At 42.7% G+C, this 17,191-nt stretch overlaps 1 long non-coding RNA gene and 1 other non-coding gene across 5 annotated transcripts in view; both read right to left on the bottom strand.

Annotated features, from left to right (window-relative positions):
* Positions 1–17,191, bottom strand: part of LOC123790434 (uncharacterized) — a 347,714-nt gene that overhangs the window by 199,116 nt on the left and 131,407 nt on the right. The window lies entirely within an intron of this gene.
* Positions 10,211–10,374, bottom strand: LOC123790625 (U1 spliceosomal RNA). Its single transcript, XR_006779152.1, has one exon. It is a non-coding gene; the product is annotated as a U1 spliceosomal RNA (small nuclear RNA).

Genomic DNA, 17,191 nt, shown 5'->3' with positions numbered 1-17,191 from the left:
CCGAAGTTCATGCAGACAGGCTGGAATGTCACTTAAAGGAAACCTGGAGTTCGGGCGTTTGGTCAGATTCCTGGAAGGAAAGGATTCACGAGTCCATTGCATGAGCCGATAGTGAGAGAGCTTCCCATCTGCACAGAACCTATGTCCCGAACCCACACGCATGTCTGAGTTGTCAGGGCTATCCTGCCAAATCCAGAGCCATGATTTCAGACCCAGTTAGTGGTGGATGCAGGAATTTGCACAAGTGGATCCCTCAATGGGCCAATCACAAGCTCACAGAAGGGCTTTTAGTTATCACTTTCAGCCAAAGGCAGTTAGGGCTCAAGGTAAACTAAACAGGTCTGGCAGAAATGCTAACTCGTTCAATAAGGTATCTATTCCAGGGGGCCCGTGTGATCCAATGATTTAAAATGTCCCACTTAACTTAGCGGAAAGTGGTTTCTACTAAACCTCTAAAAAATTTATCCAAAGAAATCCTATGACTTAAAGCACTACTTTTGGATCCACAGGGACTTGGAAACTTTGCAATTACAGTTATTTGAATTCAGCAAAAGATGAACTTCTGTGGCCTCTGGTGCAGATCCCGAGTCTTAGCCTGCAAGACAGCGTAACAATGCCATTGTTTCAGGCCTTTTAGAGCAAAGGCAGCACCAAATGCCAAGACAAATAACTCAGGTGCTAGTCTTGAGGGTTCTATAAAGTTGTGCTGAGATTTTTAGAAATTGAACTTCTCTAAGATAGGACTTCCACACCCGTGAACTATATTAGTTGGATTGGATGGTGGAAAGAATATATCCCGAGTTAACCTTCTCTGACTCAGATACCCACCTGAGCACCCAACACCCACAGATTTAACATTTCCATCAGTCTTACCCCAAACTGTGTCATAAATACGTCAAAATTGAAGAATTGTATTTATAATGCGTTTTAGCTCGTCAAAATAAATGCTTTAATTAAAGGCTTTCTCCAATACCTTCTAAGCACTCTCTTCAAAACTAAAAAACATCACCATCATGACAACTCGCCTTCACACTCCTCCCCATCACCGCCCCCACCACAACACTGAGTGAATTTAATATTAAACCTGCAAACAACTCAGGACTTACTCAAGCAAGTTCTGAATTTTATAATCATCTTCCTTGATCCCCCACTTCTGGGCCGCCAGCCAGCATGTGAACAAGAAATGTGAAGGGTCATTTCCTGAGGTGAATGCTAAAAGTTTTTCAAAGTGATCGTGGGTGGCTTGGACCGCCTCAGCTTCAAAACCACTTTTTCCTGTTTTCATGCTTGATTTTGTGTGTCACTGACCAGTGTGGAGGAGAAGTGAAGTTTTTCAGCTGTGCTGGAGGCAGCCTCTGTTCCTCCCAGCAACTCTCCAGCCCCCTCGCCATGGGTCCGGCTCTGTGTCAGGCAGTGCCCTCCACATTCCAGAATTAACCGCTGCCATATTCAAATCTAGGTGGCAAAAACTCCAGTTCTTCGTGCTTGTAGCAACCCTGCACTCTGAAAGTTTGCACCCAAACAAATGGACTCTCCCAGGTACTAACCTACTAGCCCTTACCTCCATTACCTTAAATAAGACTTTTAAAACAAAATATTTAATTAAATAAATCCCTTTTAAAAGTGTCCTCATTTATTTAATGAAATCGATTAAAATTTTCTCTAGATTTATCTGGAAAAATAATCATGGCTACACTCTGGTATTTCAGTTTCTATAAACCCTCATTCCCACTATACGTATATTTTCATTATATGCATTTGAGGCAGAAAACTCTGCACTAAAGATACATGGTTTTTTCTTAGATACTTTGTCTATTATCTGGATATGCTATGATCAGAAAGAGAAAGGATACATGGTTTGGGCCCCAGATTTTGTATATTTAGTACTGTTTTGTAAGTGTGCTGAAATGAACACTAAGAAAAATGGGAAGACAGAAGAAGGGACACTTTTGCTACTCAATAATCCTTTTCACCTAAACGAGAAAACAAAAATAATAAAAACCTCAATATCAAGTCTACTAAAATTTATTTTAAATAGTACTCTTAGCCTCTATATATTTTTAAAGACAGTCAATTAAAACGCGATGTAAAGAAAGACAAATATCTGGACTGCTACTGCTTTCCCTGTTAAGTCTTAGCAGGTAGTGACAAATTCTGTTTCTCACCTTGGGTTCCTACTCCAGGCGTGGACAGACTCCTCTTGTAACTCGCCCTGAATTCTTCACTTGAGACCCAAATGTTCCCAGTGTCCAGGGTTCGAGAGCTTCTCGAACTGTTTTACACCAAAAGCCCTTACAAATTGTTTTCATGATGTAAAATCATCGTTCTCCCCAGCTGGGTTCCTTCGATTTTGAAAAGAGACCCAGCTAAGTTAAACCGAGTCCTAAGTAAAAAGTTGAACCGAGAGGTTAGGCGTGGGCATCCCCACCTGAGCCGCGGGACGCGCGGTTACCCGAGTGAGCATGCGCAATGAATGGCACGCCCTCCGTGGTAGCCGCGCAGCGAGGAGTCTAGTGAGCCTGCGTCCAGGCGCTGGAGCCCATGCTACGCGCATAATCCCGCGCTCTTAGTGAGCATTCCCATGAACGCCGAGCTGGCCATCTTTTCTATGGGAAAGGGAAAGACTGACGCCACATACTATGCCCTTACACTCATTAACGTGAAATCTCATGGTCGCCATGTTTATAAGCACAGGGCAGTCATTCCCATTTCTTGTCATCTGTTATTTGTAACTAGAGCTTGTTCTTTTTCTGGTTTAGATTGAGGAGGTCCTCACTCACACCATAAACAAAAGATTAGATACACAACTGCTTTCTGTAAAGGTCTGAAAGTGTTAAAGCAAGCATTCCCAAACTTAACCCTTAAAGACGTTGCGTCTTGGGTTAGAAGTCTCTAAAGTGACACGATGATCTCAGTCCCAAAGAGGGATTCCCTGAGCCCTTCCCACCAACTCTCAGATGTGACTTGGACTATTTCTTCCCGACTCCCAACATTTCTCTTCTATGAAGGGTGCTAATCAGTGTAATCCTCTATCATTTGCTGGCCCAGACTCACACACCTCTTAGAGACTGCTAAATTTAGGGAGCATAATAGCATGCTCACCCCATCCTTCTTTGGTAGACGGACTTTATCTGAAGAAAGCACACATTTTCTTCTACTCCCCCATGGCATAAATTGTGCAGGGCCCATCCCTGCAGGGAGAAGATTGCCTCACTCTAATGCTGACTTGAAGTGAATGGTTAAGTCGGCCTAACTTTGGTGGTCAATATTAATATGACCATTTAGCTAACAGTCTTTAAACCATATCTGCTATATTTTGTGATATTTTGGTCTCCATATTTTCTGATGTTTTCTTTTTCCCACCTTGTCTAAAAGATAGAAAAGGAAGAGGGTTTGTTTTGTTTTTAATGGGGGGCAGAAACTTATGTGTATAACATGTCATTAGGACTTTAATGGAAAATGTGCATGTATTAATACGCTTGGAGACTTTACAGATGCTTAAAAATAAATCTGCATTATTATATTCTAATGCCTAGAAGCATTCACCTGAAGGAGATTCTCTATACATTCTGGACTATGTTATAGACATAACTCAGCATTAGTATATTGAAAAACCAATAATACTAGACAGATGATCCATATTTTAACCATAGTGCCTTATAGAAAACCAGTATGCAAAAGAACCAACTTAACACAGATTGTACCTTCCCACAGATACAATGTTAGAGCTAGACCTTGTAATCCTACCGTGAAGACAATATCAGATAAATCAGAGATCTGGTCACCTAAATCTATTAAAATATTAATTTTTTAAGATGCAGGTTAAAATTATCTTTTCTAAGACCTTCACTGTGTTCCTTGAGTCAAAATGAGCTGATTTTTTTTTCTCAGATCCTTCCCAAGAGAGCCATCTTCCTTTCTCCCTGCTAGTATCACACCTGCCTTCCCGGTTGCTCAAACTGTAATTTTTCAACTTTCCACCATCTGGAAAGTGACAGGCAATGGAGAAGTTGTTACCTGTTCAACTAACTCTCTACTACAGTGGAATTGCGTTAAATTCCACTTTTTAAGTTCCACCATCTAACCTTAGAGTCGTGGTTCCCAAATTGCACACCAAGGCACCCTGGGACACCACAGTGATCTCAGGTGTTTTAAAATTTTGAGGAAAGCATTATAATATTTGATATCTTTCAGACATAGCACAAATCCTAGCTTGAGACAGTTCATACTTTTGACACGAGGTCATACTATATTGCTTTTGATGAGGGTCACATCTTTGCAAACCTAAGTTTTGGGTAGCTGCTATGATAAAAAGCAAGCATTTCATAAAAATTAACATGCAGCAGGACGTGAAGGTAATTCAGTCTGATTCCAAAGTTTGAGAAACTGGGAATTGCCAAACAGATACACATATCCCATTAGTAACTGTGGGTTTTTAAGAATTTTTTTTTAAAATTTAATTCACGTGTATTATTTTTTCAAATGGCTATTAAGTTGTTGAGTTGTTTGGACCTAACTACTTAGAGTAAGAAAATGAAAAACATATCTCAGCCTCATCAAGGAAACATCCCTCTACAAATATTTTTATCTCCTGTTTTTATTTTTAAAAGTACTATGACAATGCAAAAAAATCTAAACAGTGAGTATAGTATATCAAAAGATATACAGTAATATGCTGAAACCAATGACCCCAAAAAAGTACTTTGTAAATTTATAAAAAACTGTATCCCTATGTAAGAGAAAGTAATTAGATGCATTCTCCATTTTATGAGTCTGAGGAAGAAATAAATCGGTGAGAGATAAATACACACTGTTGATGCTTTCACAAAGAGAAACCAGTGAGAAGATGGTTTAACTCTGATGCGCAGAAGCTGGGAGAGACCCACTTGCTACTGCTGGCATGATATCTATCCCCTGAGACCTATTTCTAGTCCTTGGTTTTCTTCAAGGTCACAGTTACATGTGCCACGCACACAGGTATCACCATGGTCAACAAGCAGTGATGAATATCTCTTCATTCCATGCCACACTCCTCCCTAAAGAAAGTGGGCCTGGATTTGTGAATGACTACATCCTGGACCCAAACACTGGGGACCAGAAAGCTAAGAAACTATTTCTGCCAACCCTTCCTATCTTTTTCCTTTTGTCCAGGTACTCAATGCATAGCTTTCTATTCTTGAAGTTCTCAGGGTTAAGGAAATCAAAGAACCCAAGGAAATCAGAAAGAAGCTGTAAATTACTGTTTGGCCCACAAACAAACAAAAATCACCCACCAAATCTACCCAAGGCACAAAGATTTCGAAACCCCTGCCTGATGTCACCAGAAGGTAAAGGACCTTAATCACATTCTCCAGCACTCGCCATCTTGTTTCTGTTCTCCAGACTATAGTTTTTCCTTCCTTGACCAGCTTGTTGTCCCCGTCCCCAAAAGCTGCTGTCCTTTTATCAGCCCTCATCCTTGTCAATCAGCAAATCACAGCCCTATATTACCGCCTTACTTCCAATTTAACCCTGATCTTCTATAAGCATTCAAAATCATCAAATTGACTTCTAAGGCACAACGTACTTGTAACTGCCAGAAATTTTTAACATCATCTTATAAACCAACCCCTTGATTCTTCAAGATGAAGAAAGCAAGTAACATGACTTGCCTAGGGGCATAAGGATATAGGGAAAACTGTAAAGAATCTACCTCTTCTCTCCTGCTATAGGACACAGTATGTTTTGAAAAAAATTCTCCAAAATAAACACAAATATGCACCAACTATTAATGCAATGTGGGGCTCATTAATTACTGTCCCAGCGCGGCGTTTTAAGTGGCTTCACAGCAGTCCCACAATAACACAGCCTACCCCTCTGAGTGATCAGGGCCACATCACCTTTTCTGGTGTCAGATGTGCTGGAGTGTTGTGAGAAGAGGAAGGATGTACACATGGAATAGGGCAGTCTCTGTACCGGGCAGGTACCTCTCCTGGTGGAAGGACTGCCCTAGATTTGTAAATGAAATCTTCCAGAGATGTCCATGTACAGAAGAGGCGACCTAGTCTTTGTGTGCAAATGTGGGCAGTGCGCCCTCTAGTGACAGCTGTCCAATCTGCAGGACAAGAAGAATTGGAACAGTGACCCTACTTGGAGGGTCCTTTGAGCTTTCCATGATGGAAATCTTTCCATCAGAAATCTTTTACAAAAGACTGGCCTGTGATCAAATGGACCTGGAAACACCAATCAGCAGTGTCTCTTGGGGCTGTGCTGCTGAGAAGCTGGACCCGAGGCCATCCTCCTACCAAGACCCACACTCTCTCATGCCAGCTTAGGGGATCTCTTAGGTTTAGGGAAAATCTTCTCCATCATGTTTATCTAAGACGGTTTTTCTATGCCTATTATTTCCTTTTTATTCTTTATTTCTTGACACAGACTAAAAGAGTACATGTGAAGTACCTAGAAAAGAGCCTGACACAGAGAAAGCAATCAACGAGGGGGAGCTGCTCTGTTCTCACTTTAGTCTTTCATAATAGGCCTTAAAAGCATATTATTCCATGATCTCAAGTCAAAGATGTTGAGGTATTATTATTAGTCAAAAAGTCATTAGCTTTTGACTAATAATGCTAACTGATATTAAGTGAACATCTACATATGTATGCATTGTCCTAATTGCTTTTTATAGTAACTCATGTAATTCCCACATTTATAGAGGTTGATACCACCTTCATTACCCTTTTATGGATTAGGAAACTGTGACACACACACATTACATAATTTTCCCAAGTCCATCAGCCAGTAGACACTGGAACTGGGACTGGAATCTATGGAGTCTGTCTCTGGAGCTCACACTCTTAATTATTACACTAAACGAACTTCCCAAACTCCTCTTTACCTGAAGGAAGGAAGAACTTATACTTGAGACCCACTTAGGGAAACAAAGAATGGAAAGAACAATAAAATGGGTAAGCTCCATTTTAAAAGGATATTCTTCTTAATGCTGACACATGACTTTTATGAGGGGACCCAAATTATTACAGCATATAAAATATACAACTCCACCCTATCATCATTCTGACAATTCTAAATATAAATTCCTGGTTAGAATAAACATTAATCAAACAGGTGATTAACAATTATTTTTCCTGCCTTCTTAGAATTTATACAGTATTAGAGAGTTCATACTTTCACAGTATTTTAAATGCATATTAATTATTGACAAAAATTTATTTCTACGTACAATAATGAATTACTACATGTGGTTCTGCCAAACCCTTTAACTTTTCCACTTTTCCTAAAAGGAAAGTTAGATGCAAAATCATTTCCCAATGCATATTTATCCCAGAAAGTTTTATGCTTAAATGATACAATCCAGTACCTAGAGTCATTACTTTGAGAAAAATATTGATTTTAACTGTAAATGCTTAGCATCAGAAACATTAATAAGGGTTTAAAGGTATTCATTTAACTCTGTCATGATCTGATTAACCACAGCTTTAAAAAGTAATCATATGTATTTTAATTCATGACACCTCATTCTCCTATTAGACTTACAGACATGGGGATAAAAAAAAAAAAAATGTTGGCCAGCTTGGGGAAGCCTGGGTGGTGCAGTCAGTTAAGTGTCTAATTCTTGGTTTTGGTTCAGATCATGATCTCAGGGTTATGAGATCGAGCCCCCCACCCGGGTCAGGTTCCACGCTCAGTGCAGAGTCTGCTTAAGACTCTCTCTCCCTCTTCCTCTGCCCCTCTACCCCATGCTCTCTCTCGCTCTTGCTTTCTCCCTCTAAAATAAATAAATAAATCTTTTTAAAAAAAATGTCTGCCGGGTTGGACAGGCATAGACTACTTCCCATGCACATTTCCTACAGGCAAGTTGTCAAAATAAGGTCTGTCCAGGGTTCAGAATCAAACACGTGTATGTGCATTAAATAGCAACATCACCTGGCATGAGGACCATGCATCTCGGTTCTCTCCCTTTTGCAGATGCCAGTGGGCACCGCCGTAATGTGCAGACATCCTAACCTGTGTGTGTGTGTCCCCTTCCGCAGAATCTCTCCAGCCTCTATCTGCTCTGTCATCACCAGCACTCCAGTCTGCCATGTACACTTCACCTCCTTATCAGCAGGTGTAGCCCAACAAGGTAGAACTCGCAGGTCACCTCTGACTCGAGGTTACTTCTCCTGAATGGCTCCAAACCCAAAAACCCTCCTGTCCTCATCTGCCCTCTCTCTGCTCAGACACTCACAATTTCTACATGTATCGTGGCAAAGGCTACCTAGCCTCCCTGACTCCAGTCTTACCCAACCAACACATATATAGAGTGATAGCCCTTTTTGTGGAAAATATTATGAAACTAGCCCTTGCTCAGTATTGAAAAAGAAAAACAAACTTTTGCAGCACAGAAAATATATAAGGAAAAGTGCATCTCCACTTGCCACATACCTCAGCCCACTTACTAGAGGACGTTTTTTTCTGTATGCATCCCATCCGTGTTTTCTTGGTCCTTTAGCATACCTGCAAACACATGTGTGAGTTCACCTTTCTGGGCCTAACCACTCCCACTGTGGGGGGAGGGCTGATCCGATGAGGGCGTGTCTAATAGCCAGGATGACCATTTCCTCAGAATGAACCTTGGGTGCCACCTGTCACTGTTCAACGATCTTACAGATTTCATTTCACACATGGGGCATTTTCAAATGAACTGACAAGAACGGCCTTTTTCCCTAGGAAACAGCTTTAACAAAAGAGCATGTGAATCTGGGAGGTGTTTTCCTAGAGAGATGATGGATGTGGTAGTTAGATACTCAGGCTCTGGAGCCGGAGCTGAGGTTTGAGTCCTGGCTGTATCACATATGTGCTGTGTGATCTTCAACAAGTCACTTAACCTCTCTGTGCCTTGGTTTCTTATTTGTAAAACAGGAATGATACTAATAATATCTATCTCATAGAGTTGCCATGATGACTTAATGAGTTAATATTTATTATGTGCTCATAATAGTGCCTGGTACATACTCAGTATTGTTAAAATGCCTATTAAATAAAATTAAAAATAGTTCATGACACTCATGATATAAACACATACCCTGACTCAATATGCTTCCCACTCGGCTTTACTTCCAGTTGCTTCTCCACATCCTATCTTTGTAAGTATTGGAACTACATGCAAAAATCACAACTTACTGAGATAATCATTTCATTTTATGAGTAGAATTTCAGTTTAAATCTCCAGTATTTGGATTTCAAATTAAGTGTATGATCAAGCATTAATGGTGTGATGATGGTTACCTTTAAAATAGGAAATATTCTTACAAAGAAATTTTCATTCCTTTTGAGGCGGTGAGGAATTATTTATTATGTATTAAATTTTTGCTCTGCAAAGCAATAGCAGATTGATGAGCTGCTGGGGCCTGAATTATTCTCCAGGCTGAAAGATGCCTTTTGGTGGTATTCATCACCTAGCCCAGAAATGAAATAGACACAGGAGAGCCTTGCTCTGACAATGCCCTGCCCCACCCAGCCCCGTCCAGCCCCCACCAGCTTGCACCGGGCGAAGGCAGAGCTCTCCCTGAAGGGTGAGGAAACCAAAGGTTCCCTACCCAGGTTGTCTTCATCTGTCTGCAGTGTCCGTCAAGGTTCCTTATCTACACTGATGTTAGAGTTTGAATCAAGTATTAGAGTGACACTTAAAATGCCATTTTAAACCAGATATAAGCACATTTCTCATCCTGAAAAATCCTTGTGTAACTGATGTTCCTCTCAGGGACACAGTTCCACACCACTGACCTCACTCGGCTCCTGGTCTTCCTCTTCCTCCTCATCCCCTCCTCCATCTGACTGTCTTATGTGGTCTCATATAAGAAGAAATTGCCAGGACCCCGCACCCTTTTCAATAAATTACTACTTCAATAAAAGTATTAAATGCTGGCTTTAAAAACTGAAGCATGGATACTTTCTGACTGGTGATTAACTATATTTACGGAGGAATGATACTCATTTTCATTTATCCAGCATTAAACGGGACTCTGGGGATACAGGAGTGGAGACTACATTTTGATAGGAGGGACGGACAAGACACAGGGTTCACAGTTATGATTATATTAAATTATGGAATCAAATGAAAGGCTAGCGAAACACCAGAAGAGAACCTACTTTGGAGCAGGGGTTTTCTTTTCTTTCTTTTTTTTGGGTGGGGGGAATAAACAAAAAGCTTTTATTAGGCAGCTATCACCAGGGGAGAGCGCAAACACAGTCCCCCAGGACCACAAATTATGCAGTCGAGTTACCCGCTTTTGGGGAAATCGCAGGGGTCAGCACATCCGCAGTGCAATGGACAAGCCTCAACCCGAGAAAACCACCTGCCTGACCATCGTGTCTCCCCTGCCAGGTAAGTATGGAGGAGCATGGGTTTCCAACCTTGGCCATCACGTTAGAATCTCCCAGGGAGCTCTGAAAACTCCCAGACACGTCTCAGATCAACTAAAGAATGTCTGGGAGGTAGGATCAGGCACCAGTTTTTAAAGTTCCCCAAATGACTCTAAAGCACAGCTGAGAATGAGAGTTAATTGCTTTACTCTTCCAGGAAAAAAAAACAAAAAACAAAAAAAACACTGTATAGAGCTACGAACACCTAAAAGCAATTTGGTTCCTTTCTGATTAAATTTCAGTTATTGTTATTACTGGTTGTATGACCTTAAGCAAGCAATTTAACCTCCCTACATTTCAATTTCCTCATTTGTAAAATGGGCATAATACCCTCTTTCTGTGCCCACTGTTTTGAATAAGATTATGCATGTCAAGTGCTAACCACAGTAACTGACACCTAGAAACTGTCGCATAAATGTCAGCAGCCCATGGTGTCATTGCTGCTGTTGCTCTCTCTGTCCTTTTTATTGTTCCTCTATCTGTTCTGTTGCAGAGGCCTGGAATCCCCTCAGGGCGTCAAGCTGTCCACCACACAAACTCGGAATCAGCGCTTGGGGAGGATTTTCTTGGGCCTGTAACAACCTGCAAAGATTTACCTTCAGATTTCTCCCTGTTGCTTGTACCTCCCCTGCCCTGTTTTTTCTGTTCTACACGCTTCCTTCTCGCCTTGAAGAAAAACAATTGCCAACCTGTGCCCAAAAGGGACAGGAGAGTACAAGGTCCCCTGGGGCCATGAGACCCTGTGAGGATAGCCCTCTTCCTGCCTTTATCCCTTCCAGATCCTCTGACAGCTACCTTTCCCAGCTCATTCTGGGATCCTCTTCCTTGATTAATGCCCCATCACCAGTGAACCTATCTCTTTGCTCATCAGATGAGGAAGCTTCTACTTTTCTTTCCTAACCTCTGATGCAACATCAGAAAACAAAAACAATATCTACTTTTTTTCCAAGCATGCAATTTATACACACACACACACACACACACACACACACACATATGTATATATATATACACACACATATATAATAATGGCATGCACCATTTCCACAGAACTTCCAAATTTCTCATCTTCAAAATGAAGATAAAGTCTACAATCATCATCAGACCTTTATTTAGAACATACGGCTGCTTGGGGTAGAGATATAATACCACCACACCCAAAAACCCGTCTCTGTGACAGAATTATGATGGCATGCTTATCTTTGGTGATATCAGATGCAAGAAAATGATGTTCCTAAAACTGATAGAGGCAGACACACACTGAAGCATGTGGCCGCGTAGCTGTGCATAGCTGCTTTTGTGTGACAGAATTCGTCCTGTGTCTGAAGACTCTCAGGCATGTGCTCAGAGTCCTCGTCAGCATTACTCAGAGTGAGTTACAGCCAGCAGCCCCCTATGTGATAGATTATTAATATTCATTTTCATTTCAAATCACTTCTCTTGGTTTCACATATAAGGGCTGAGATCCACTGTGGTTAGCACAGTGGAGGAAGCAAATAACCAGTATGTCAAATTGATGTACTGTCGTAGTAAGCACACCGTCCCCACCACTACGGTGGGAGCCCAACCTTGGACGCCACGCAGACAATTATGAAGCATCGGTTACTAAATCATGAGAGGCTAACGCATACCATCGCTTTCAAATTTGTAAAGATGACAAAAAAATACGACAGAACCCCACAGGTGGATGTCGACCTCCCTATCCACAAGAAAGCACTGACCACTTGCAAACAGGCGGTAGAGTCAAAGGGCCCTCGGATTCAGAAAATGCAGATGCATGGAAGTTTTTCTTCTTCTCCTTTTTCCTCTTATTCCTTATCTCTCTATAACCCAAGACTGTTCCCCTCCTGAGATTAGGAATAGGGTACATGCTCTCTGATCTAGCAATTTGACTCCAAAGATATGACCTCTCAATAAATTGCCTGATATAGATTGGATTAGAAACATCGAAGGAACTGGTAACCCGAGACCTTTACTCCAGTTCACAGATAGAACAAGATGGGCCACAGCAAAACAAATGAAAGCCAAATACAGTGACAGCATAAGGACATTTTTCAGACCTCAAAATATTGTCAATTGCAGTTGAGAATTAAAATTTCACTCTTGGGGCACCTGGATGGCTCAGTTGGTTAAGCGTCTGACTCGATTTGGGCTCAGGTCATAGTTTCAGTGTTCTGGGATCAAGCCCCACATCTGGCTCCATGCTCAGCGGGGAGTCTGCTTGAGATTCTCGGTCTCCCTCTCCCTCTGCCCCTCCCACCACTCTCTCTCTCTAATAAATAAATAAATCTTAAAAATAAATTAAAATAATATAATATAAAATAAAATTTGGCTGCTGCATTAGCCATTTAAGTATTTGTGCCAAATCAAAAACAAAGTATGGCATCCTATACTCTACCAATTTTCATTTTTTCTCTTTAAATGATCATAAAATAAAGGATCTATCCTGAAAACCGACATGATTAATGTAACAGCTGCAAGACAGCCACCGACTGGTTGGTGCAAGTACCAGTGAGAGAAAATGCAACATATTTGAGACACACATTTCAGGATGTTCTTTAACCTGGCTGATTTCTGTTGTTTGGAAGATGCACTCTGGCAAAGAAGAGTTGCCTCTGGGCACATATTACACAGTGAAATAGAAAGAGACAGTACCTGCCAAAAGAATTCATAACCCTCAGGAAGAAGACAAACAATCCCACACTCACACCTTATTAGTATGCATAAGTATACAATCTAATTGTGCAAAAAGGATTTAATATTCTGGGTACTGATGTTCCACTGAGTTAAGCATCAATGAGCACATACAGGAGAACTCAGTGACTTCAGAAAAATTTCCCGTAACTTTCTAACTAAAATCTATGGTTTATAAGTTATCAGCAGGAAATGTACTACCTGCCAGGGTTTGAGTAAATATTCCGGCTCATCTTGACCTCAGGTGTCGCAGTATGCCCAAGGACAAGCAATAATCCTTGAGGAATGTGCTGATAGCTGGCTCGCATTGCTTAAAAATGGAATGCCCTCAAGGAAATATCCTGGGTCCAAGCACATGGTGCCTCAGAATCCCCTAGGCACGTGCTTCTCTCCCTTTGGTTTCAGAGAGTAAGTGCGGTACAGAGTTCTAACATATTCTTTTTTTAAAAAGATTTTATTTATTTATTTACATGTCAGAGAGAGTGAATGCACCCAAGCAGCGGGAGGGGCAGAGGCAAAAGCAGGCTCCCTGCTGAGCAAGGAGCCCAAGGCGGGACTCCATCCCAGGACCCTGGGATCCTGACCTGAGCTGAAGGCAGACGCTTAACCTACTGAGCCACCCAGGCACCCCTTAACATATTCGTTAAGACTCCAGTGTATGATACCATTAAAATATCTCAGATGCACAAGCAAATTAGGGGAGAACGAGTGATTCTAGCAAATTATCAGTGGCACAGACTGGGAGTAGCTCGTGGAGATAACCCAGGAATACATTTCAGTACACAACTCCAGGGTCACTCTACCGAAGGAATTGGGAGTGCTTCTCCCAGGTCACAGGGTAAAAACTTCTGGAGGGACTAAAGAGTGGAAACCCCAGGCCGCCTCCCCAAGTACCACTGTATCTATTTTACAGAGAGATTTCACGTAGGATTTCGTGAAAGTCTGAGAACACTGGCCTCCGTTACTTTGACAGAACTCAAATTGCCTTAAAAAACGGTGTTTCCTCTACTTATGATCTTTTCTACCGGTTCAGGAAAAGTAAAGGAAAAACGTAGAGACATACACCATGCATAGATACAAGTCACACAATGGGGTAAGGGCTGAGCTCCTTAAACGTGCGTAATTGCAACTAATCAGCCTAACAACCCTCTCCTGGGGTTGTCAGTATCCCAACGTGCCAACGCTCCGGGAAAACTGAGATCCAGAGAGGTGCAGGGGCTCCCTGGGGAAGAGCAAGCTAGGAGGCTGGGACTCTAACTCCAAGATCTGTGCCCTGGCGACCACATCTTGCTTTGCAAGACGCAGGACTCACGACAGCAAGGAGCTCTCTCGAGCGCTGCGCCATGGCAATCTGCTGAAATTAAAATCCGATCATTTGGGGTTAAAATCTACACCGTCTTGTTCCAGATTCAACTATAAACAGCAGCAGAAGCCAAAGAGTTGACAACTTTCTCCCCGTGAACTTCTTTTTCAGTAGATCATTGAATAGACTGTTCAGCTCCCTCTCATTCGGGGGAGTAACGCAGAATTTCAGACGAATCCGCAGGCAGCCCCCATACAGTTCCTTCCCCACAGCCGCAGGAGGCTGTCATTTCCTCCTGCCCCTGGCTAGGCCTTTCCTCCTCTCCACACACCTTCAATTCTAAGACCCTGCTTCACTGTGGAGGGGCAGGTGCAAGCCCGGAGAGCCAAAGGGTCTGTGTCCTTTCCCATTTTAAGTGAGGGCTCCGGGGTAACATAGGAGAATTCCACGCTCAGAATTTTTCATGCAGTATTTTTGTGAAATCACTGCTTTCGTATTTTGTGTCTGAGGGGATCCTGAGCCTGCTCTGTTCCATCTTCCCATTCCCCTTTCTCACCCCGCCATCACCACGATATCCTCAAGTGCCGGCAAAAGGAGTGCAACGTACAACCGCCACTTGATCCACGTTCAAGAGGTGCCTTTTGAATATAAAGATTCTGCAGCTGTGCCAGCTCTGAAGGCCTTTCTCCTACTTCGTGCTGCCATCTCGCGTCCTCCTCGCTCAGTGCCATCCAGTGGGGCCAAGTCCTCCACCCCGTGACGGAGAAGCAAGGAAGAACAAAATGAAAATACATGGGGACAAAAGGAGAAGAGCAGAGAAGGGTGGTGTTTAAGGTTGTAAGAGGGCCCCCTCTGTGCGTCGTATGTAACCTGGAGAGAGAAAGCTCAGCAGCGGGGAGTATCTGGGTGCTATCCAGGTGAATAAATGCATCCAGCAGACACACACAAACGAGGCAAGAACCATTAAGCAGAATTAGAATTTTTGAACACCAACCCTGGGCCGAGCCTAGATATCCTTGCAGATCTGTCTAAACCACTCCGTACACGGTTATAAAACGAAGAAACAGTTTCTCTCACACCCAAGGATCTCAATATCCGGAGAGTCTAATGAGACCACGGCCTGACCCATTGACTTCTTCTCCCCTCTAGGAGCCAGACGGTAGGTGGAACTCACCCAAATGAGGTCTGAAATGACGAGGGGATTCTGATTATCGCCATCACTCCTTTCTCCGGTTTCCATACATGATGGAGGTGAGTAATAAATCAGCAGACTTAACTACCCAGCTGACACACAGTGTTACTCACCTCCTGGTCACTCCGAACAGCGACGCGGATCTATCGTGGGGAATGTCAGAGTCTCCGGGTACCACTGTGACATTCCGAAATGGTCACAGACATGGCTGCAAAAGCATATCCAGTAAGACGGGCCAACTTCAGCTCAAAGGTTAATTCTTTCAGCAGCTGAAAAGTCTGTCCTCTCAGGCATATCTCCGAGTCCGAGAACTTACTACGTAAGGCGCAGTCTCATTGGGCATGCCGAGTAAATAACCTCTCTGAGAACGTAGCATGAAGAACTGCTATGCAGACGGGGTCGAAGCAGGTGAACGAGCTAAGGGGAGGAGGCAGTCAGGTAGAAGGTCGCTTTGGGGTGTAATTTATGGTGCTTTAATCATCTGGGCATGTCCAGTGTTAAGGGAGCTGTTTGCTTGGCACGGGGCGGGGACTAACACAGGCACCCATGGAGGAGACCTCAATGTAAGGAGGCCAAAATTCCACCCCAGCAAACTCAGGGGATGATGGCAAAGGGGCTGCAGGGTCACAAAGGCCAGGCATGAGGCAGCCTAAGAAAGGGCTTAATTATCTAGCCATTCTCATTTGAATTGGAGGTAGCCAGCAGGAAGAGTATGCTGGACCACAAATTAGGTGAGTTGGAAGGTTATTCCGTCTGAGATCAGAAATAGAGGTGAGGCAGAGCCTGCTGGGGGCAAAATATCAAAGGTCCTCTTGGCCATCAGGGGGTTCCCCTTCCTACTGTGGACCAGGCCATTCCCATGACCTCACACTTCAGTAGGTCTTAATTTCTGGCACCACTGAAATTCTGACCTTCTTCCTCAGAGAAGAATGTCATAACCCCTGATGCCCGGAGAACTTTAATCAGTACAGTTTTAAATATATTTTACTGCAAATTGAGTTTTACTGCCAAACGCTATTTTATAACAATGCTCTTTTTAAGAAAGCCTCACTCTAACAAAAACATGTTTCTCAGGGCACCTGGGTGGCTCAGTCGTTAAGCATCTGCCTTCGGCTCAGGACGTGATCCCAGAGTCTTGGGACCGAGCCCCGCATCGGGCTCCCTGCTCAGTGGGAAGCCTGCTTCTTCCTCTCCCCCTCCATCTGCTTGTGTTTGCTCTCTCGCTGGCTGTCTTTCTCTCTGTCAAATAGATAAATAAAATCTTAAAAAAAAAAAACATGTTTCTCTCGCGGCCACCATCCTCACAGTTCACAGAAGGAACGTCAGGGGCAGAATCATTCAACAAGACATTTCCGGCTGGAAATATTCATCCTGACTCCTCCTTCAGTTATGTTCCCAGAGAAACCCTCCTCCATCCTCTGAAAATATCCCTAATCCTTGACAGAAAAGCCTGAATAAGTATATTAGCACTACATTATGCCCTAAGTCACTAAATCACAGTAGAGAAATTGGTGTAGGACAGAGTTTAAAGAATTTTAGCCACTCAACTATTTTTTTTTCTTTTTTCAGGGGGGGAGGGGCAGAGTCTTTTTTTAAAG

This window comes from Ursus americanus, chromosome 5 (assembly GCF_024610735.1).
Source record: "Ursus americanus isolate L20-20 chromosome 5, mUrsAme1.1.p, whole genome shotgun sequence".
Classification (NCBI taxonomy): domain Eukaryota; kingdom Metazoa; phylum Chordata; class Mammalia; order Carnivora; family Ursidae; genus Ursus; species Ursus americanus.
The sequence above is the reverse complement of the archived record's forward strand: the minus strand, read 5'-3'. Positions and strand labels throughout refer to the sequence as shown.